Source organism: Cyanistes caeruleus, chromosome 4 (assembly GCF_971803275.1).
Source record: "Cyanistes caeruleus chromosome 4, bCyaCae1.hap1.1, whole genome shotgun sequence".
NCBI classification, from domain to species: domain Eukaryota; kingdom Metazoa; phylum Chordata; class Aves; order Passeriformes; family Paridae; genus Cyanistes; species Cyanistes caeruleus.
In genome coordinates this window covers 13,285,631-13,307,881 of record NC_141704.1, presented here as the reverse complement: position 1 = coordinate 13,307,881, position 22,251 = coordinate 13,285,631, and the positions used below count along the sequence as shown (strand labels likewise).

General features: G+C 42.4%; 1 protein-coding gene and 1 long non-coding RNA gene across 9 annotated transcripts in view; one reads left to right on the top strand and one right to left on the bottom strand.

The window, feature by feature from the left end:
• KMT2E (lysine methyltransferase 2E (inactive)) overlaps window positions 1-3,295 on the bottom strand; it is a 58,184-nt gene extending 54,889 nt beyond the window's left edge. For 2 of the 8 annotated variants that reach the window (XM_086886706.1, XM_023918946.2), the window contains exons 1-2: window positions 1,708-1,809; window positions 1,463-1,588 (exon numbers count right to left, since the gene is read on the bottom strand). The gene's annotated coding sequence lies outside the window, so the exon portion shown is untranslated. Of the gene's footprint in view, window positions 1-1,462 lie in introns of all 8 variants that reach the window. The other 6 variants (XM_086886705.1, XM_086886707.1, XM_023918943.2 and 3 more) reach the window with 4 other exon arrangements.
• Window positions 2,953-19,030, top strand: LOC111923254 (uncharacterized). The gene is made up of 4 exons (XR_015286127.1): window positions 2,953-3,078; window positions 3,256-3,322; window positions 18,704-18,821; window positions 18,916-19,030. It is a non-coding gene; the product is annotated as an uncharacterized LOC111923254 (long non-coding RNA).
• Window positions 19,031-22,251: the final 3,221 nt, after the last annotated feature.

Genomic DNA, 22,251 nt, shown 5'->3' with positions numbered 1-22,251 from the left:
GCTTGAGTCTGCTGCCTCTTTCCACCCCCCTTTTCCCCGACAAGAGTGGTCTCGTTCACTTGCCTTTCACACACATAACCAATAAAATTAATCAGCTGGAACACAGCATTTTTAAATCACAGTAAAGTCAAGAGATGTTTTGTACGTTATTTGAAGGGAACAGCCTTTTCATTTAAACATAGTAAGACACTAATATGCTGCAGACAAACGCACTGCATGGGGTGTGGAGGACCCGAGCTGATTAGATTACCACAACATCAGCCTGAGGCCGCCATTTTTAGAATCTCTAAAGGACAAAAGAGGGAAATTAATAAATTTACTCCTCATTTTTTTAAAAGTAACTTTAAAAGTATAGTGATGATAACCAATTAATCATGCATTGCAAGTACTGACATGGGTATCTCCTGCTTTTCTCTGATCTGAACCTTAAGTAACAAAAATGCTTCGTTATTATTTCTTTAAGCTATTGTAAATAAACAGACTAAAACATTCCAAAACCCAGATGCAGCACTCAACTTCTGCTTTTGACGACACGTCGCACGTACCATTTTAGGGACCTCAGGGCTTTCAGAGACCGCACATTCCCTAATAGCCGAGTATGGGGGAATACAGGACCTTTATAATCAGGCTATATTATGTTTCTCTACCCTATTTAGTAGTACACAGTGAACCGTTTGTTTCTTTTCCCCTGTGTCTGCAGCAATACGGTCTAACCCACCAGCACTTACTGCTTCAGGAAAGAGACTGATATATGCCACCCAGGGAACACGAACACTGCCTGCAGAAACTAAAGCAAGGAAGAGGTGCACCAGTGTAACTACTTACAGCCTCGAGAAAGGGGGTGGGGAGAATGATCCCCTTTTAAATTGGCACAGAAACTCCTGGGGACAGCTCTCCGTTTGTCCAGGTTACACCACGAAACAGAGATATTAACAGGGAGGCAGGCAGGGAGGCGGGGGTGTGGAAGGCAAAGAGATTAGGCCTATAACGAACCATTTTAGTACCACAAAGCAAAAATATACAGGATGGAGGAAAAGAATAGGCTTCCCCAAGCTTCGTAAAACTCAATACGCAGTCCCAATAACGCACAAACCCGTTCTGAAAACCGCCAGCCCAAGGAAGCCTATGCTGTCACATAATAGCTCCTTTTTGGCTCATTTTCCAAGCATAATGCATAAATCTGGCGTAACTGCCAAAAAATTCTCCTCAGCTCCTCCAGTTACAGTAACCCGCCATATTCATAAGATATAGCGACAGCCTGCCATTTTTTAACCAAACCCCACAAAAGGAAAAGCAAATTCAAGGCAACTTAAACAAAAACTAAACACATTTCAGGGTTGGAAGGAATTATACTCGCACCGAAGGTAATGAGACATGCCCGTCGCATTTCACTCCCTTTTTCCACCCCCCCCTCCCCCAAAGCACCCACAGCAGAATATGCTGGTAATAACCAAAGACTCACCTGTAATGGTCACAGGCCAGGCAGTAGGACCCCTCAGCTGAGCCCCTTCTCTATCCCAACCAAAACAATGCAACAGCCCCACTGCGGATATCCCTACCCTAGGCAGGACTCAGCCCTCAGTAAGCTCTAGTAAAAGAAAGAAAAGGGAAAGAGGAGACCCCCCCTCCCCCCAAACCTAGTTCAGTGCGCAGAACCCTACAGGGACCAGCTCAAAGGCGCCTTTGCCCTGGGACCTGTGTACAAACCCCGCTGCTGCCGCCGCTGCTCCCGTGCCTCCCTCCCTCCAGCCTCCTACGCTCCCTTCTATGTCACTGCCTCTCTCTGGGAAAATGGCGTCCGCTCTCCCCTCCCTCCCCCTGCACGGGGCTCACCCGCCCCGCCTGACAGGGGCAGGGTTACCAAGGCGAAGCCAAACAGCCGCCATTTTGCTTACGGGCCGGGAGCGCAGCCCGCGCCGGCCGAGCCCTCAGAGTCCATTTTGCAACACGCTGAACGGCTCCGGGGTCTGGGCGCGGCCGCGGCACCAGACTGCGGCAGGGGCTGGGCAGGGGGGCCCTGACGAGGAAGTAGGGCAGCGGAGGAGGGGCAGCGGGGGCTGGCGCCGGGGGCGATCCGCAGCCCCGGCGGCGCAGCCCGCGCGGGAGGGGCGGGGGCTCCGTCCCGGCCTGTTGTGGGGCTGAGCGCGGGCGGGGGCGAGGGTGTCTGAGTCAGAGCTGCATCCTCGGAGGAATAAACGCCAAAATTCCCTCCTTGGCCGCTCTCACACCCCCAACCTCCGGCTTCTGCCTCACGACCGTCGATGCTGTCAGCATATGTGTTCTTTATGAATCTCTAACAACACATTTTCGGCCTAAACTGCACGAAAAGCCGGGGACACCCGCCGGATCTCACACGCAGAAGAACTACCTGAGGGGCGGGGAAGAGGGGAGCAAGAAAGCGGCAATTTTTTGCAGACTTGCTCAGGAGGCTTTGACTGAAACTCTCAGTAAGACACTCGAGGCTGAGAATCTTCCCCGAAGCGTTTAGGACTCAAAGGCAAGTGGGAGAAAGCTTCTCTCCTTAAAGCGAGTGGGACAGCACTCGCTGAAGGCATTTCTGTTCTGTAGGGAAAGAGGCAAGCGGCGAACGAGCCTCGTTTCCCCTCTAGGGAGCAGCGCTCGGGGAGCAGGAATGGCGCGCTTCCGTCCAGACCAGCGGGCGCTGCCAAAGCCAGGAGCTCGCTCAGCCTTTCAGGGCAGACACAAACCCGCCATTCGTAAGGAGCTCCCTTCCTACCACCCTATCTCCTCCCAGCTCCCGCTGTACCCGTACGCCGCCCTGCCTCCCCTGCCCGGCCTCAGCCCCTCCAGCGATACGGCTGATGGAGGGAGGGGAGGCGGCGGCTGGGGTTTCGTTCGACGCCCACCAGGGGCTGAGCGAGCCTCCTTCAGTGCGCAAACTCGGGGCACCAGATAAAAGCTGGGCTGGCAGCTCTTACCCTGCCTCGATGGAGCCACCACATTCGGGTGACTGGAGAAGCAGTTAGCAGCAGCGCCATAGACTAGCGTCCCCCCACACCTTGGGCACAGAGAGTTTGAGGCTCTAAACAGCTGCTGCTGCGGCAGGAGGGAGCCGAGGTGAAGGGATCTGCTAGCTGGTTGGACGTAGAGGAGGCGGCTGTAATGGGGCATTAAGTCTGAGGGAGGAGGGGGGCGATTAAACGTCTTGTGATCATGGCGGAGTCTATGGGTATTTTTTTCCTGTCTAACTCTTCTGTGCGTGTGTCTCTTGTTTCTTTCTCTCTCTCTCCTTAGGGCGCTTGGCTGGGGCTGCTCGCTCGGGTTCTGCCTGTTGTTGCGCGAAATGGCGGCTGGCGTCTTGGTGGGTTTGGTTGTCGGTTTTTTGTGTAGGGATTTTTTTTTTTTTTTTTTTTTTTTTCCCTTCCCCTCCTATTCCCCTCCCCGCACTTGTGCCTTGGCTGCGGCTCCGCAGCGAACCGCGGCGGGGCCCGAGTCAGGAGGGGGGCGGGAGCGGCACGGCAGCCAATGGCCGAGCTGGCCTGGGTGGCCCGGCGCGCCCTGATTGGCTGGCGCTGACATCATCCTGCAGCAGGGGCAGCCGCAGCTGGGCAGGGTTGGGAGCTGCCGGGGGAGGCAAAGGGAGAAAACGGGCGCCATGATCTCAGCGTCAGGGAGGACTCCGCGGGCAGGGTGTCCCCGAAGAGCTGGCGAAAAGGAAAGCAGGACCAGGCCTGGGCTTCTCTTTCCCAAATAGTGCCGGGGCTGTGCCGAGAGGAGCGGGAAACGAGCGAGAGGGGAGCAACTCGTGCCTGCCTTTGTAACTGCGTCAGTACAAGATGGCGCAGGGTGTCCCTGGAGAGGGAAGGGAGTTGCACGTCCGCCGGAGGTCATGTGACCGCGTTGCATTCCTGTGGGGTTTGGCTGCGGACCAAGCTGGCTAAGGCGGCGGCGGCGGCGGCTGCCCGGGAGAGCCCGGGCTTCCCTCCCCCTCCTCCCGCACAACGTCGTCGGTCCCGCGCTGGTTCCCTTCCCCCATCAGCCTTGTGCACGAGGGTGTAGCTGCTGCCGAGGAAGGTTCTCGCTTCTCTCCTACTCTCCACCCACCTCCAGGGTGTAGCTGCTCTTGGGGGAAGCTTTCCATTCCGCCCCCTCTCTGCGCAAGGCTTTACCCACCGCCAGGGAAAGTTCCCCCTGGGCGCCTGCTGGCTCCGCCCGAGCGTGGGAGCCGGGTGCGCTCACGGTAGTGCCGCCCGCTCTGCGCGAAGGCACTTCGCTCTGAGCTAAGTTCCAGGGGTTATGGATTGGTTCTTACTGGAACAGTCGTTTTAAGCGATGTCTAAATGACCGCATTATGCCGCTGAGGAAAACGCACAGGCTATGCGGGGTTGTTCCTCTGACGAGGAGATACTGGCTGTTCTAGTGTTGCTCTGCCGGGAGTACGGGTGGAGGGGCCAAGGGAAAATCTGCCAGGTGTTCATTACTTCATGCTGTTTGAACAGGAAAGGTGGATCGCTGTTCTTTGTGTGTTACTGAAACCTATTGCAGGAGTTGAGCAGCTTTCTGTGGAGCGATAGATGTATTCCAAAGTCAGGCCACAGATGGCCCGCATCTTTAACATGGGAATTGATGTATATACTTAGCGCAAAAGAAAAATGTGGTCTGTGTGTATTGTGAGGACTCCCTGTGTTTTACTTTGAGGTCCATAGGAAAATGAACTTGCTACACAGGTCTGGATAGGCCTGAAAGGTTGGCAAATACATTTTCTGGGTATTTTTTTTATTTCAGTATTTGCTATATGGGAAGTGAAAAATACATGTTTTCCAGTCTTAACTCTTTTCTTTAAGGAATGCAACTCCTGTTACTGTTTGGTTGAGGTTTTCATATTTTGAAAGCAATTCAGTGCTAGTTTCTATGTCTTGCATGCTAGGGTGTAAATTTAGCTGCTGCATCTAACCCAGTGAACAAATTAATGGTTAAAATTGTTGATGATTTAAGGGTTTTGGTTTGTTCTGTTCAGAAATGTTTCACTTTTTCTGTTCTTAGTCTGTCCCTGCATAGATAGGATTATTTTTTTTCTTTTTACCTCCACAGTAGCAACCTGATAGAGCATAAAGCTTGACTATTTCACAAATGTGCTGTTTGAGAACTGGAATGAAAGTAACTGAGTGTGTGACTAATAGAGAAGATTCCTGTATAATAGCTGCTCTTTAATATGTGTTACATAAGTAATACGGTGAGGTGGAGTTCAGTTACATAAGAACTGACTGGGGACTTAGGAGCTACTGTAAGTAGTTCATATTGGTCGCATATATAGCCTTCAGGGCATCTCTGTGTTGTGGGAGGAAGGGTAGAAAAACAGGATTGGAAGCATCTAACAGCACTGCATATTTCCTTTGTAGGTTTACAGAGGATACCAGGAAAGAAAGGGAGAAGATGAGAATTAGGAGTGTGAAGCTTTCAAAAGTAGTAGTATTATTTGACCTTAGGTTTTAGGAGGTGAACTCTGTTTTCTAAAAGAGCAATCCCTCCTTTTTTGAGTGTCAGAACGTGGCTGTCAGCTGAGCATTGTGCCAACTGACTTCTGTGCAGACTATAAAGAGCAAGATAAACTTGAGTCCTAGATTTTGAGGCTGTGGTGTTTTTTTGTTCGTTTTTTATTTAAAAAAAAATGCTTCCTGGAAGTGGTGTTAGGAGCAGGCAAGTTTTGTTGATCAAACATTAAAATGAGTGGATTACTGATTCTTCCTGTGTAAGCATCGTATGACACAAGGTAAATACTCCTTTGTAATGGAAGCTTCCAGAGAGGCTTTCAGTGTACAGTGATTCTTTTAACACAGATTTATGTGGGACTTGACATTGTGACATTACGAATACTATGTTGCAGATGTGTTAAAAGGGAGAACATTGATTTCAACTAAAGATGAGGGGAGAAAACCCCATTTTATTAGTACTTGCATTTAGGCATGTGTTCTGTAATAATGAAACAGTAATTGCCTGCCTCACTGTAAGAGAATTATTTGAATGCTTACAAAATAGTTTATATAGAAAATCAGCAGGAAATTTAATTCTTAAAGCAGCTTTTTAGATAACTCACTTTGATAACAGATTTTGCTTGAAAACCAAGAAGTCAATTACTTTAAAAGTTCTCTGTGTAACTTGCAGCTTATTGCAGCAGTACTTGAATGGAGGTGTGGCTGTACTTTTTTGAAGTAATTGAAATGAAGGCAAGTTTTAACGAGCTGGTAGTAATTTCTTGTTAGCTTCAAGGTTGTTTTTATTTTGGGGAAGCAGTTACTTTGAAAGAAGCAGTAGCTCTGGCAGTGTTGCAGTGCAGTCTCAAAACAATGTCTTAGACATTCTGAATTATTTGTACTGTGGGAGATGAGTAAAAACAAAATATGTGTAGTTCTTTGAGACAGGGCACTTGCCCTATGGCCAGTCTGCAGCAAGCTGTTTTAATCTCAAAAGAGCTGTAGGAGAGAGAGACTGGGTAAAAAATGGTGTGTAGTTTACATTTATGGTGGCTTACCAGGGAAACTATCAATTTCTACTGAACTACAATTTGTTCCTTAACGGCGATACTTCAATGGGCTGGATGTTCTCCAGCTGTTAGATGTGTGGTTCTAACTTGCCATGATAGCCTGTCTGTGCACGCATGTGTGGTCAGAGCCCTTGCTAAGACCTGTTACTTAAACACTGCTGTTTACCTTTAGCCATACAAAGGGACTTACAGGAGTTCAAGGGTATTTAGGGGAGAAAGGAGAGAGATACTAACAGTGTGATAGATCTGACTATGCATTAATGTCATAATTGAGACAGTTGAAGTGCTCATGCTGAAAGATGATCCTGCACCTTTTTTTAGCTGCTCATTCTTGCTTCTGCAAGTGATCATGGGGGAAGGAGAAGCAAAGAATAGATCAAACATAAGCCTAATAGTAATGGATGTTTTTCTAATGTGACTCTTCATTGTGTGGCTTGACAAATATTTCTGTTTGAACAGGAGCAGAATGAAGCACCTGCTGGGAAAACGGAGATAAACAGGTTTTAATTGTTAGTGAAGTAAAGTATGCTTTTTCTCAGGAAAGTTGCAGTTATTAGGGGCACCTCTTAAAGGCTTTTGGCTAGTGTAACTAGAATCACTGAGCTAGGCACTCTCAAAAAAAAATTCATGTATGTGTATATTTGAGTATATGTCATTGCTAGATCAACCTTCAGTTGTGGCTAGTGAGAGCACTTCAGATTCACTGTATTTGTAACCTTTTAAAATTAAGTGAAAGGGTATTCTCAGCTACAGGCTAGTTAAGTGTTCATAGGATTTTAGATATAAGTTTGTTTTGTTGGAACAGGGTAAAACTTGAAATAAGCTTGCTTCATCCAGTCATGGATGATAATCTAACAGCTGGGGTATTCAGTGAAGAATTATTCCTACAGGGTGAGTTCTGAGTTAATCATAAAAAGTGGTACCTGTGGGTCATAGTAGTCACTAGCCAAATGAATTTGCATTATTTGCCTGAGGTAAAAGAGTTCTAGTGCCTGACAACTCATCAGTTTATCCACTTGGGTTTGGACAGACTGTGTTCAGTGCTCAAAGAGCAGCAGGACAAGAACTTCTTTGCACACTGCTTTAGGCTTTGTGTTATAATGAATCTATCTGGAAAAGCTGAGATTAGTAAGGTTTTGCTTTAGAAGGAAAATAGGTTATTGGCTGGTTCTACAATTCTTAACAGTTGAGTTCCTCACTTAAAGAAGCAACTTTAAAGCTGTTGTGTGGCTTCCTAATCCTGGAATTAGTGGGAATTTGTACCAGTTTCACTGCTGTGACCTTTGGGTAGTGAAGTGGGGCATTGGTTTATTTTCTCCTTCGAGCATGACTGTTACTTGAAGTAGAGTCTTTCTGATGAGCTACTAGTTCCTTTGGAGGGCAGTATTAAGGTCTGTGTAGCTACTTTCATAATGAGGTAGTGCTCAGACACGATTATAATGCAGAACTTGAAATGCTGTTGATAGCAGATCTTTGATGAAAATAACCAGTGGTTGAATAACTCCTGAGTAGTTTATGCACAATGGTGCTTTTTGAATATTTTCAGGAAGAAAGGAAGGGATGATACTGCCAGTTTGGAGACTTGGACTAAACCAGTTGGGAAATTACTGAAGGTGGTCCTGTCACAAAAAGCAAGACCGTGTTTCTTGGAAGTGGAGAAACCAAGTGAATCTTAGCTGCTGGATTTTTGTGCTTATTAAGTGTTGGACAAAAGAAACTACTGAAACTTCTTATTGTGACTGCTCCATCTGTGAGCTTGTTAGCCTGGCATGGTCATGCAGTAAACGTTACTCAAAAGTAGAAATGCAGGAGTATATCATGTCTCTTCAAAGGTTTAGCTTGTGGAGACTGCTGTAAGACTCAGTGTGGTCTGTTAAGACTCAAAACAGAAATATTCAACAGGCTGAGAGAGCTGGGGCTTTTCAATATAGAAAAGAAAATGCTCTTGAGGAGACCTCATTGCAGCCTTCCTGTGTTTTAAGGTGGCTTATGAAAAGTAGAGTGTCTTTTTACATGGCAGATAGTGTTAGGAAATGGGTTTAAACTACAAGGTGAGAGATCTAGATTGGATGTTAGGAAGGGGTGTTTAGAGGATGGTGAGGCATTGGAGTAAGTTGTCCAGAGAAGTTGTGGATGTCCCATTTCTGAAAGTGCACAGGGGCAGATTGGATGGGGCGCTGAACAACCTGGACTAGTGCAGTTGTCCATGCCCATGGTAGGGGCTAGGAACTCAATGATCTTGAAAGTGCCTTCCAACCTAAACTGTTCTATGGTGTCTGACAGTGGTAAGGTGGCTAAGAATGGGTACCTGTTTGATATTGACTACTGTTGGTTATAGTAAGGGATTTGTTTCCAGCAAGCTTCAGTAGACTGGTAACTAATGAAGCTTTCTTTCAGTATTTGTTTTTAGTGTTTTATTGACAAAAGTTGGTATCTTTCTGTCCAATTGGCTGTCTTATATGGATATTTCATAGCTGTTTGGTCCCGTGCTAGTACAGCTGCTACAGATGAACCAAATACAAGTCCAATACTAGTGGGGCATATAGGAGGTGTTAAAACTAGTGTGGAGAACACAGGAATTTTAGCTGAAGAAGTAGCTGGGAAACAAGCATTAGTATCCAGTTCTTGTGCTAAACTCCCTCCTTCCACGTTCCTGCCTTTACTTAGCAGGTTAGTCATGACACAGGACTGTCATGTGATTCCCCAAATTTTAGTGAAGATAAAATCCCAGGTGGAGAACTGTGCCACTTTGTTAATGCAGACAAAGCAATCCCTCAAAGAGACTGTAGCTCATGATACTGAGTTAGTAATTTAATCTCTAGCCTAAGAGGTGTTTTACCAGCTTTGTTCCCTGGTACGTGCTAAGCAATGGTTGTGCTACTTCATTTTGGGCTACAGTGTTTGTGGCCCAGTTTGTCAGGCTGATGATAGATTGTGCAGTATGCTCTTATCTGTTGAGCCAGGGTAAGCTGTCTCAAATTCCATTCAGAGCAACTATGGGTCTTCTAATTAAAGATTTATTAAATAGTACTGAATGTGATTGTCACAAATACCCTGATTTAGAAGACTACTGTTCATAAAATGAAACTACTGCTTTTATTGGAGTGGTGCTACTTCAAATTGATCTCCAAAGCTGTGTTCCATTACTCCAGCACACATATGCTGGAACAAGCTCATAAGCTTATAAAGGCATGCTGGGCAGTTGTCAGATCCTATTTTTAAACTTTCTGAGAAATGCTTCTGCTTCCCTATCTCTGCATAGTCATAGGAAAGGCTATACTTCATGCAGGAGCCACAATGTCTGGGCTCAGCTAACAGTAATTTTTGAACTTTAGTGTCTCCTCTTCAGAGATAGTAAAATTGAACTGCACTGAGTGCCATTGGAGAGGGGAGATGATGAATCACTAGGAAATAGTGGTAGTGGGCCATTGATTAATTTGCTCTAGGTATCAACAATGAGTGATAGAGGTATCTTGACTTTGGTGACCAGTGATGGGGCTTCAGTAAATGGCATGAAGCTGAGGTGGGGGAAGTATAGGCTGGGTATGAGGAAAACATTTTTTACCCAGAGAGTGGTTGAGCACTAGAATGGGCTCTGTCAGGGAAGTGGTCACAGCATCAGCCTGAGTTCAAGAAGCATTTGAACAGTGCTTTCAGATACATGACGTGGTTCTTGGGGTGTCTTGCATGTGGCCAGGAGCTGGACTCCATGATTCTGATGGATCTCTCCCAGTTTGGCATACTCTTACAATTCTAGATCTGTGGTGCTTGACAGCCTAGCCAAACTTCTAACTATGCCTAGTGTCGGAGCACCTGCTTTGCTGTGTTCAGGAGAGTACAAGAAGAGATGAGAGCTCTAAATACTTTAAATGGTATATCTCTTGGTGAATCTTGAACATAACAGGTTTGCTTAATCTGCTACTGGTTTGCAGTAACCCACTTACTATAATGGTGTGACACTACTGTATGCCACCTTTAAATTTTCACTAGCATTGGAAAATTGCATAGAAATGCAACTGGGTTCTGTAGGCAGGTAGAGCTAGTATTTTAAGGCTTTTTCTCCTTGTCTAACATTGCCTGCTTTAGTCTAGGCCTGGAGTACAGACACTACATACTGGTGTTCACATACTCCTAAGATGGGAATTCCAAAATTGAAGGACTACTTCAGAGAATATGTATTATGTAGTTTGGGTCAAAAAATAAAGAATAGTAATGAAGGATTTAGATGTGGTTTATCTCTTAAAACTGATAGGCAGGGATATTTCAGACAGGGGAAACTGCTGTGAATGGGAAGAAAAAATAATGCTGCTATAAAATAAATTACGTAGTGTAAAATCAACATACTGAGTTCTGTGTGTCTTAGAGCTCTTTCAAGACACTCCCATGATCCTGCAATTGCTAGCATAGACCTAATTAATGGGAGGCAATCCTAATTTCAGAGCATTATTAGGACTGAAGCCTGAGGGCTGTAGCCAAGCCTACTCTACTTCTAGGAGTTTTGACAGTGCAGGGTCTTCTGATTTAACTTTTTCTAGAACAGGCAAGCTCTTTTTCCACACTTCCCACAGATTGTGTGGAAACATTAGTGGCCTTACAAGTGAAGCTGTTAATTAAATTAGTTTGTCTTATCTTCTGTTTCAGTGGTATGACTACTTAATAATACTTAATGATCCTGTTCCCCTTTAAGTAAATTGAAATAGTTAACAGAAATCAAGGAGAAGAACAGCTACTTAAATTTTGCCTTGTAGGCCAAGTGTTTCTGCTTACAGGAAGGAGAAGAATATAGTGTTGGACCTATTTTAACCTCATCCTGCAGTGAGCAAAGCAGGGTGATCCTTATGAAGGGTATGATACCTTTTGTCTGTTTGCTTAAACATGCCCTTTAATTTCAGTAATTCATGACACTGAAATGGGCTATAGACCTGTTAACTCATTTAAAACAAACCTCATCAATTCTACATGTTTCTGTTATCTAACAAGAATATACTCATACTTTGTTCAGTGTAGTGGCTATGCCTTGCATTTTAAATTTCCCCTGTGACTGATCCTCGCAGCCTTCTAATAATGTATTTTGTAGATAGTGTATCACAAGTTAGAGGTATTGAACTGTCTACAAATGTTCCTTATACATAGAAGTGACATGCTGAAAGGTGCTTCTGTGTGTCTGTAGATGCTGCATTAAGTTTAGATTTTTTTCTGTAGTCCACCTATGTATTGATCAAAGTGTCTTGCTCTGGGTGCTTCTTTTTGCTTAAATAGCATTGAGCTAGATTTTATCTATTGATTACACTCAGTAAAAGTAAGCTCTACATTCTGTTTTGAATGTGTGTATTAATATATGTAGAACATCTATTGCATCTTTTTAGAAATAGCATGTTGCAGTCTTGGATCTTTCCTCTGAAACTCTGAAGCCTTTAAGGGATATCTGAAGTAACAGTTTATGTAGTGGGTTTTTTTTACACCATGCAAGGATGAATATTGTTTTAGTGTTGGTCCTATCCTTCTGCATCATCAGTCCCTACTACAGAAATAGATCAGGAAAGAGGAAAGAAAAAACTGAACTGGGTGTCCAAAAAAGCAGGTCTAGTAGAACTTGTTTTTCTTTGTGTGTTTCTAAGATTCTTGGTTGAATCTGAATTTTGGATGTGCCTAATTGACACTGAAGTGAAGGAGAGGGTTGTTTACTACTAGGAAATGCTCATACTGTAGTTAATAAGCTGAAATTTTGCTCTGTTTGTCATATCATAAATAAAGATGAGATGTTCCATTAAGCTCATTTGTTTTTCTATTATGTGAGTCTCATGTAAGCATTTCTTTTAATATGTATTTTTGTGTCCAATTAAGCAGTAGCATGTCTGACATGTAATACCTTTTTGAAACTCCTTTAATTTTGATTCTCAACTGGAAATGTTTGAATGGGGACTCCTGGTCTTTTTGGCTGTTCCAAGGAAAAGTTAGGATTGAATATATTCTTCTGTAAATAGTGAGTATATACACAGTATATACCCAAGGTCCATTTAGTTGTATTTTATCACAGGAAAGCTAAAACAGTGAAAGCACAAAATACCAATGTATGCAAAGGACTGTGCTTATGATTACAAATGGCCAAAGGGAGGATGGAGTCCTCTACCAGTAACTGCAGCTCTGTAGAGGGGTGGGTAAAACAAAAAAGTATATTCCTGAAGTTAACCAGAGAACAGTTGTTAGAAAAGTATTTTTATCTGCATTTGTAGGTTTTATAAGCTGTTGTTCACTTACTATTTAAAAAAGGGGAACAGAAAAAAACTTGAATTTGAATACATCATCAGTGGAGGAGTTGCCTGTAACTGCAGCAACAAGATGGACTGTAAGCAAGGAACCTGACTGAAATCTGTCTGCATTGGAAAAATAAGCAGGTCTAACCTGTAGTTCTCGAACAGTGTACAACTTTCAAGTAGCTCAAGGCTATGTGTGTCTGTAATCTACTGATCATAGAAATTATAAAAACAGGCATTGTATGCAGCTATGGAATTCTGAAAGACCAGTTTAGAGGGGATCTGCATGTGTGTAACATCCTTATTTCAAGCAGTTATGCTATATCCTATATCACATGATTCCTAGCTGTTGTGCTGCAGGAGAGTTCAGCCTTTTTCCATTCATCTTCTGGAGCTCAGAGGGAAACACAGATTGGACTTGTATTTAGCTTCCTTCCCTTTGGGAACTCACATCTGAACTACTACAGATTTCTGGCCATGTGGTATACTTTGGTTTCCTGCCCATATGTGAAATTTGAGTAAGCTTTGGAGTCTCAGGGTAGAGAGGGTGACTGGGGGACTCCTTTCTGTGAAAGTAGAAAGTCATTCCATGGTTGTCTCCTTCCCCAGCTTTCTGCATGTGTACAACTAGGTGTACTCTGTATGTTGTCAGCTGGTATGTATGAGCTGACAGCATAGCATGTAAGATTTACTTATCCTATTTTCAAACTTAAGGACTCTTTCAAAACTTCAGGTAGTTTTGCTCTATCTGAATGAAATTGTTATTTCTAAACGTCAAAAGAAAATGCTGGACTGAAGGCTAAGTCAAAGAATGACAGTTTTACACCTAAATTTTCACCTGCCAAACAGACTGCCAAAATCAGCTTGTAGGTTTTCCATGCAGTGAACAGATTGTGAGAAGTGCATAACGAAATCATGGAAACTGGCTGAAGAATGAGGAATTGCAGTACAGAAAGGAAGGTGCTTATCTTTAACTTGATATACATTTTACTTTGAGCATGAACCAAAACCAGATTCAATCTTCTTTTGTAGCTTTTTGAAAGAAAAGAATTTCTAACAGCCAAATCAGTTGCCTTTTTAAATCCGGGAGAACTGGAGTAATGAAGCCTGTGAGGATGCATGCCTCCAAATCCTGCAAAAGTTCTTTCACTTAAATTTGTCTGAATAGCATAATCAGTCTTGTGTTTTACGATGCTCAATTACTAGGAATGTAATTTGCACGTTTATAGGTAATGTTTTCTACATATTTTTATGTGTGCAGTGTTTTTCCTAGCAATTTTTTTATGCTGTTCAACTTCATTACCTTCTACAACATTGTACCCAACTTTATTCTTGAAGTATTGATAATTTCCTTTGTTTTCTAATGTGAAAAAGAAACTCTGCTAAACCTGCAGATTTTCAAGACACAGAGCAAGAGGTGCTTGAAGAGGGGAAACTCGTGCTCAAGTTCACAAATCAGAATAGGCTTGTAGTTACAGCTTAACTGACTGGCAGAGAAAAAGCTATGGTTTAAGAACACAGATGGCAGCAGGCTTATGTCTACCCCTGGAAAAGTAAACTTTTCTGCCACAATCTCCAGATCTGTTTGGATAATGATAAAAAGATACTGGGCAAAATGCAAGAGTTCTGTGACTGTTTGCCCAGAGTATAAATATTTCAGGCTTTGAGTGCTTGTGTGGCTTAAATGTTGCAGAAAGACTCAGTTATTTTTAGGTTGGGGGAGCAGGAAGAGTACTTGTTTCCTGTCTTCCCCTCCCCCAGGAACCTTAGGTACGTTAATGAGAAGAAATATATCAACCCCTGAGCTGGTTTACCAGTTCCAATTGAACAAGGTCAATACATTTCCTGACCTGCTTTGTGGAGGGGGTAGTACAGCTACATTGACAGTATTCATTTTGAACAAAGGCATTGAGAGTTTCAACTGAAACAAGTCTGCAGTTTACTTGATAGTTGCATATGAATGTCTCCAAAACAATTACTAAAGCTTATAACTAGAATTAGTCTTCTGGTTGCTGTTATGTGAACTTTGGCGCTATGCACAGACATGACTAACTTGAGAAATCAGTGAAGCTGAATACTCCAGTTCCTCTTAGCTATTGTAACACTAATATATTTAGGTAACAACCATTAATGTTTTCATATCAGCTGTTGTTCCTCTTGTACATAGCTACAAATTCATCCTACTTGTAGGTGTTAGTACATATCCATGCTATAAAACAAAAGAATGTGATACCTTGGTAACAGTACTTGTCTGGTTCAAGCTATACCAGACTGCTTCATTTGGCAGTTCAGGGGTTTTTTGTTACTTTGATCCACAGAGGCATAAAGCAAGCCGTAGCAGTGTTGTGGATTTTTTCTTAATGGGGAGAGGCAAAATATGCATATGGTCCTGGTTACTGAAAAAATTGTGTAAGACAATATAATAGCTTCTTTTCCTGTTGCATGAGTATTGGCAGCAGTACACAGGTGTTAACTTTGGGAGGAAGAGTGTCTGGGCCTATTGTATGAATCTCATTATGTTTGCCATTGATGTGCACATAGGCTTCATAAAAGTGATCGCTCTTCCTGAAAAAAAACCAGTCTGCAGCAATCCACCTAGAAGTACAGAGCTTCTTGGCACTGTGAAGCGTGTGCAGAACAGGCTTAGAATCACTCAAGCAAGAAGCAGAAAAATACTAGCTTTGGCATGCAGAAGTGTCCCCATGTGTGGAGCCAGGATAAAAACTGCAGGCTTGTCTTAGCATGCTCTTGCAGCAGCTACACAGAAATGTAGCTACACTACTGTGCAGAGCTGTGCTTTTTCTTCAGACTTCTCTGTTTTCCATTTACTTAGCAATGATGGTTATGCTGTCTTTGGGAATACTGGTTTGCAGTTAGGTCTAGGATTTTGGTTCATTTTAAGTTGTTAGAAAAGTAATAGTTCTTGCTTCTTACTTTGATCCTTCCTGCCGAAGCAAAAATTTGGTGCTGGTATTAGCTGCCTTGGGAAACAAACTGTATGAGAGGGTAGCAACTGACAATGCAGTTTCTGATATCTTGAATTCTGGAGAAAATTGACTGTCTGATTACAGAGGCTTGCAACCTCTCACATCACTAATTAGGTACAAGCAGTCAAATTGTAATCTGATGTCTGAATTATACTTAGTTAAAAAGACATAGCAGAGCATGTTTACTTGACTAGTGAGAAAGTTAAGCAATTCCAATTGGCTTCAAATATATTTTTAATTTGCAGATGAAAAATCAAGAATTTTGCTGCTAGTTAAACTTCCTTGTGGACTTGTGCAGTTTGCTCTGCATGGAATTCCAGTTTTCTAACAGTTTTGTTTAATACAAAATGAATAATTAAAAAATGTGTAAATACTTAGCTAGTTAAATATCTATCAAAAGATGAAAAGGAACCTTTGTTATTAAACAGTATGTAAATATAAGCTGAAGTGGTGAACCATATGAAGGACGGGCATAAGTCAACATTTGCTGCTTTCAGACAGTAGGGTCTGCACACTGCAGGCAAGTCCTTAGTGGGTATTGAAGGGTCTGAACATAAGCAGGGCTGGTGCCTTCTCCTGTTGTTCTTGATGAAGTTGTAGGTAGTAGAACTGAGGCTGCAAAGTGAATCGTGCTCCAGCTTTAGAATAAAGCCTTTTGCTTCTTATCTGAGAACTCCCCAAAAAACTTGTCCAAGTTGTAAACTTTTCATAGAAAAAGTGTGTGGGGAGTGGGGTTGTGATTTTAAGAAGCTTGTGTTTCAAAATAGGCCTTTCACAATTCCTGCTTCTGGTCAGATTGTACATACTTCACATGTGTGAAACAGATGTGATTTAGCTAGGTATAATGTAGCCTGTTGGCATGTATCCTTTGGAGGCTAAGAATAACATTATCTAGATATGCAAGACTGCAGTACGTCCTTTTAATGGTCACCCTGAGCTGCTCTGATCTGTGTATGAGCATGTATTACTGGTAGTTACTTCTGACTGCACCAGTGTCTGAGAAGAAAGAGGAAAGCACATGATTACAGCTTTCTGGTGGTATTGAGGTATGGAAAATAGGATGCAAGAGACAGATTGATATATAATACACACAGTAAGGCTAAAGGGGGTGTATTAAGAAGAAATAAGGGATTTCCAGTTAGGAAGATGGAACTGAAAGCTAGAGGGGGGGGGGCTGGGGAAATCAGTGAGGTGAGATGATATCAAGAAGAAAAGTGTGGTGAGCTAATCCAAGAGTAAGAGAAGTGCCTATGGTGAAGGGAGCCATTTTTAGAAGTAGTGAAAGAACAGGAAGCCTTATATGAGAACCTGCAGAAAGTTAATGTCTGTTAGCTAATGATACCTGTCATCAGGGAGTCAGTGCAGAAGTTTGGAATCATGGGTCGGCCAAAAACAGCTCTGAGACAGCTGGTGGGATTTTCCGCTTGGCCTGTGGGCTGGAGGGAGGAGTCATGGAGCTGTTCTAAGTGGTTGGAAAAACAGGCTGTAACTACTTCGGTAGTAACCCAGCTAAGTAAAAAGTGATTAGCAGTAGGGCCATGTTCATCAAGGTGACTGGAGTTCAACTCAGGCTTGAAACACAGCTTCTTAAGGTGCTGGAACTAGGAAGTGTTATATTAGGGCAGTTGTGGATGCAAGAGGTAATCATGGCTTGAGATGTTTCCTTTAGTTGCTCTTTAGCAGCCCTATGGGCTGTTGTTCTGATATCACAGTGTAGTGTTCCATCACCTCAGTTGTTGATCATTTGTGGGACTATGCTGTGAACAAAGGACTGCTGTGTTTAATAAGGAGATCACTTATTCCTACTCCTGTATTCAGTTTTTGAGTTGGGGCTGACTGAACCTAAGATTGGTCAGAATAGAGGCAGCGTTTTTATATGATGTGAAACACAATCCCTCCAGGACCATACTGCTGCAGAAACACCCTTCTCCTTTTTTCACTGTTTAGCCATGTGAATGGATTTCCAAAGCACATCAGTGCCTCATGTTGCGGGCAGTTAACTAGAAATGATTGGCTTGAGGAAAAGACAAAAATGGGGCAAAGTCTTGTTAAAAGCATATTGTTAAATATTACCATGAGATGCTCTCAGCTGCAGTTTCATTGTTTTGTCACAATTTAACAAAACTATTCCTGCAAGAAATGAAGCTGGATCTTTTACTGTTAACATGACAAGAGATAAATTGGGGAATAGTATGCAAGCCATATAAAACAAGGGCGTCCAGTGGCCCAGGCAATCTTCTCCAACTTTTCTTAGCTTTCCCCTGCTTGTTTTCATAATGCAAACAACAGAGATGAGTAGAACTGGATTTTCTGCAAGTGTGTGTCTTCTGAGCATCAAACACTTTTCATTTTAATTTTGTGGGTTAAAACAATGCAATAAAATGAGTTTAATGACAGAGCAAGTTCTGCTTTTTCATAGACCTCTTCGTCCTACCCTCCCCTTGCCTTTCCATGGTAACTCCAGAACCTCATGAGTTACTAGTAATGCTGGCAGAGGCTAATGTTTACAACTCAGTCTGTTTTTTGAATACAGGCTTCAGTCTTCTCTAGCAAATTAAAACCAGAAGGGAACAGCAGGGAGCAGAACGGAATTTATTTCTCTTATGTGGCTTGTGATGTTAACAAAATACTTTAGGTATTTTTATTGTTATTTTGCCTTGAAAATGGCTTTTACCTTCTTTCTGTCCAATCTCTGTAATGTGGAAGCCTACAGCACTTACCCCAGCACACTGAAAGCCTTCACTGAGATGTGTTGCTTTACTTCCACTGTAGTAATGGACTGTGGTATAATCCTATTACTTTTTTGGGGGTGTGTTTTGGTTTTCATTTAAAAGGATCAAAACTAGTTCATCCATCCATCCAGAAATGTTTTTTCTGCTGCTCTTGCACAGCTGATGGAGGTGAAATGTAATTGTTTTGCAACATTTAACAAGTCTTTCTCTTTTCTCAAATTACCCTAGGTGAAAGTACACTAAAGGAAGACTTGCTGAAATCTGAAGAGAGAAACGGGCTCAGTGACTCAAACTCCAGTGGTTCCAGAATCTGTAATGTAGACAGGATAAGGATTTTTTCTGTTCAGTTAGTGCTGTGCTTTATTTGCTGGTTTCTCAGGGGAAAAGACTCAACATGTTGAATCACAGAGACGTTACTTCCTGCTGTTATTTCCTTGCAGCTCTCCCCTCCATGGCTGCAGGAGCTGTTTTTGCACAGTGCGTGTTCTAAGACAGGAACTTACTGGAGATGAAGACAGAAGCCAACCAGTTCTGTGCTGAATGTAATAGGTTCTGACTCAAATTGTGTGGTAATTGTCAAAATATCTTAGGGTGTGGTAGGATCTGCTGTGTCAAACATGGCCGATGATTTATTCCCACATAATTTGCCTAGATGAGTATAATCTGAATTAACATATGAAATGGGGAAAAAGATTTCTTGATGGTTTCTAGCCACTTGAAACCTGATTGTGGGCAAAAATAAATTTCAGTATGCTTGAGTATTTATGGGTTTTTTTCCCACTTGCTCAAACTTAACTCCCATTCTTTTTGATTTCCCACAGAAAGAAAGAAAAGCTACTTGCTATAGCTTCAAAAATACTAATAGAAAACTGAGCACTGGAAATACGATAGAACTTCAAGTTACTATCAGTTTCACTAGCAATTAAAAACATGTAATCCTAGAGGTTACAGTAGTAAATTGATACCAATTATTTTGACATATATACCTACTTCATACAGCTGGCTTTCCTTCTAGAAGATAAGTATTCCTAGCAGCTTGTTACAGTACTGAGTTTCAGTGTCAAGTATAAGATTGGCACATTTACTATGAAGACAGACTTTCAGAGAATTCATATGAATTCTACTTCTTCAGCAATTCTTCGTGATAAACAAGGTCTTGCAGCTCCAAGAGGCAAACAGGAAAGGGATGGAGGGATGGTAGTCAAATTTTCAGGCAGATCAACTCCAGTTGGAGTTAAGTTTTCTCAGTGTGGAATAGGGTTAAACAGTGTAGCACTCCTCTATCCTCTTTTTTCAGAAATTACTTCAGATCTGCTTTTTACCTGGAGTGCTAGAGGAGAGTTCTGGAGGAAGCCATTTTTCTACTCTCTTGTATTTTAACCTCTGCTGTACATTGTCCAGTCATTGTTCAAAAAACAGTTCGTTTTGGTGGACTGTTCTCTGGTGCTGTTTGGAGAAAAGGGAAGGAGTTGATCTCTAGATGAGTATCTGAAATACAGGACTTCAAAGGACTGCCTGAAGTTGTTAAACCTAGTGACTTAGAGCATCTAGAAAAGCCACTTTGCAGGATAATCATTCCCAGCACATTCCATGATAATGTTTGCAGTGTCTTTGCATTTTTGTCTCTGGGCAAAAGCTAAGCACTATCAGAAGTGCAACTTCTGACATATTTTAAATAAGTGAATCTTCTATCTCTAGATGTAGTTTTTGCTGGATTAAAAAAGGCTATATATTTTAATATTTTTATAAAATATAAATTTATGTATTTGTATATAATATATATTTATATGTATATATTTGTATATTTTTATATTTAAGTGTGGTCTGTGTGCCTAATTTGACATAAAAATGCTTGAAAAAATAATAATGAAAATTTTCCTTAATGGTGAATGACATACACGTAAACCACTGTTAGACTCTGTGTGTGTGACTGACTGTTTGTTAAAGGAAAAGCATGCTTTCAGAGTGTGGTTTTTGGACTTCCAGACAGATTACACAAACTCAAGGAGGCCCAGCCCACATCCTGTGTAGAAAACCAGCTCACAGAAATGCTCATTGTTCTTCAGGGTTATAAACCACTCTATTTTGTGCCTCCCTTCTATTTCAAAATATTGTATGGAAAATACTAATGCAGAGGAACCACAGCAGCTTAACAAGTGCTTGGTCCTGCCAGGTACTGAGCACTGTACTCTTACCAGAAGTCTGGGGGACTGGGATTAAAACATTAGGCTCCCTGGCTAGATAACAAAGCGTTTGTGTTGGTAAAAGTAGCTGAGAGCATTTATCAGGTGAGTAAATCAGTTGGTAACTGACATACTTTCAACCTGAAAGTTGCTTGTATGCGGCTGTGCCAGTATTTACTATCTCAGAGTGGGAGTTACAGGATATGAGGTTGCCTTCAACCAGGGTGACTTCTCCCTGACACAGATTAACCTCTTCTCAGTCTTTCACTGCAGAAGGAGAATGTGGGGTGTCCAGACCTGATAGCCACACCAGAAAGTGGTTAGTATTTATGAATCTCTACCCATGCTTATTGCTGAGTTGTGTTATTCCACCTGCAAGCTAATGGACCTAACCATAAAGGGACCAGTCAAGTCAAAAACAGTAAAACCTGTTTACTCTTCCCTTTTTTAACCTATATTATAATTTTGGAGTTTTTTAAAAAAAGCTGAGGTGCTTTCATTTTAACTTTTAAACAGGAAAACTGTTCCAATGTTAGTTTTAGACCCCTTCTATTATGTTTTTCTTACTTCAAAAAAGCAACATCTTATATTTTCTTGCTAGGGTTCAGTACCCGTTTAAGACTAAAATATTTGTTATGATAATACAGATGTAGCTAAGCAAAAGGCTGCCATGAGAATTTTTGAGGTTGTGTCCTGCTTTCTAGAGTCTTCTGAAAGGAATCACTTCCCTTTAGTCTCTGCCAGTCTCCTGACTGTGCAGCATTCCCAAAACATGTGGCCCATAAAATGGGATTATAAGGGAGGCATTCAAGTAAACAGAAGTTCCCTCAGGATGAGAATTGCTTTTTCATGTGGAGCTCCTGTGTGCTGTAACCTGGTGCTGGAAAGAATTCTCCTCTTGGTGACTCCAAGGGTGGGAGAGCACCCAGACCACCCTCATGTTTTGGGGATAGTCTTCTCCTGGCTGGCACAATAAAGTCCCCCTTTGCAGTGTTATTTTTTTGCAGATGGACACACCCAATTGCAAGTTTCTTTCTGTGTCTCTTCAGTGTATCTGTGTAACAATAAATGACCAGTCTTATGATGTGGCTGTTGCTGCCAGAAATCTGCAGTGAACATAGAGCTGTATCAGTCATTAGTTGTACAGTACTGCTGAAGCAGCCCAATGCTTTTGTGCATTGTGTTCAAGGGGGTAAGTAGCTGCTTAAACATAAAAACCTTTGTGCTTCTATGAGCACAGTTACATTAGTGTATAATAGTCTATTTCTGTGATTACGTGGTCCTGTTCAGGCTGTTTGATTGAAAGTATACAGCCTGGGACAGCTCAGTCTGTTATTTGAGTATTTTTGAGTTAGTTGTTGGGACTAAATTGTATTTGTCTCAGCAGGGAACATTTCCAGACCTGTTCCCTGCATCCATCCTGGCCTAAATAACTCATTGGCTGTCATTGGTACTCTACAGGATGATGCTGTGTGGGATATCAGGGCACAAAGTGTTTAGTCTTGTGTTCATTTTGGTGTAGCTATGTTTCATGTTTTGAAAGAACTTGCCACAAATGGATGTTGTCTTTCTACCTCTCCAGTGCCTGCTAGT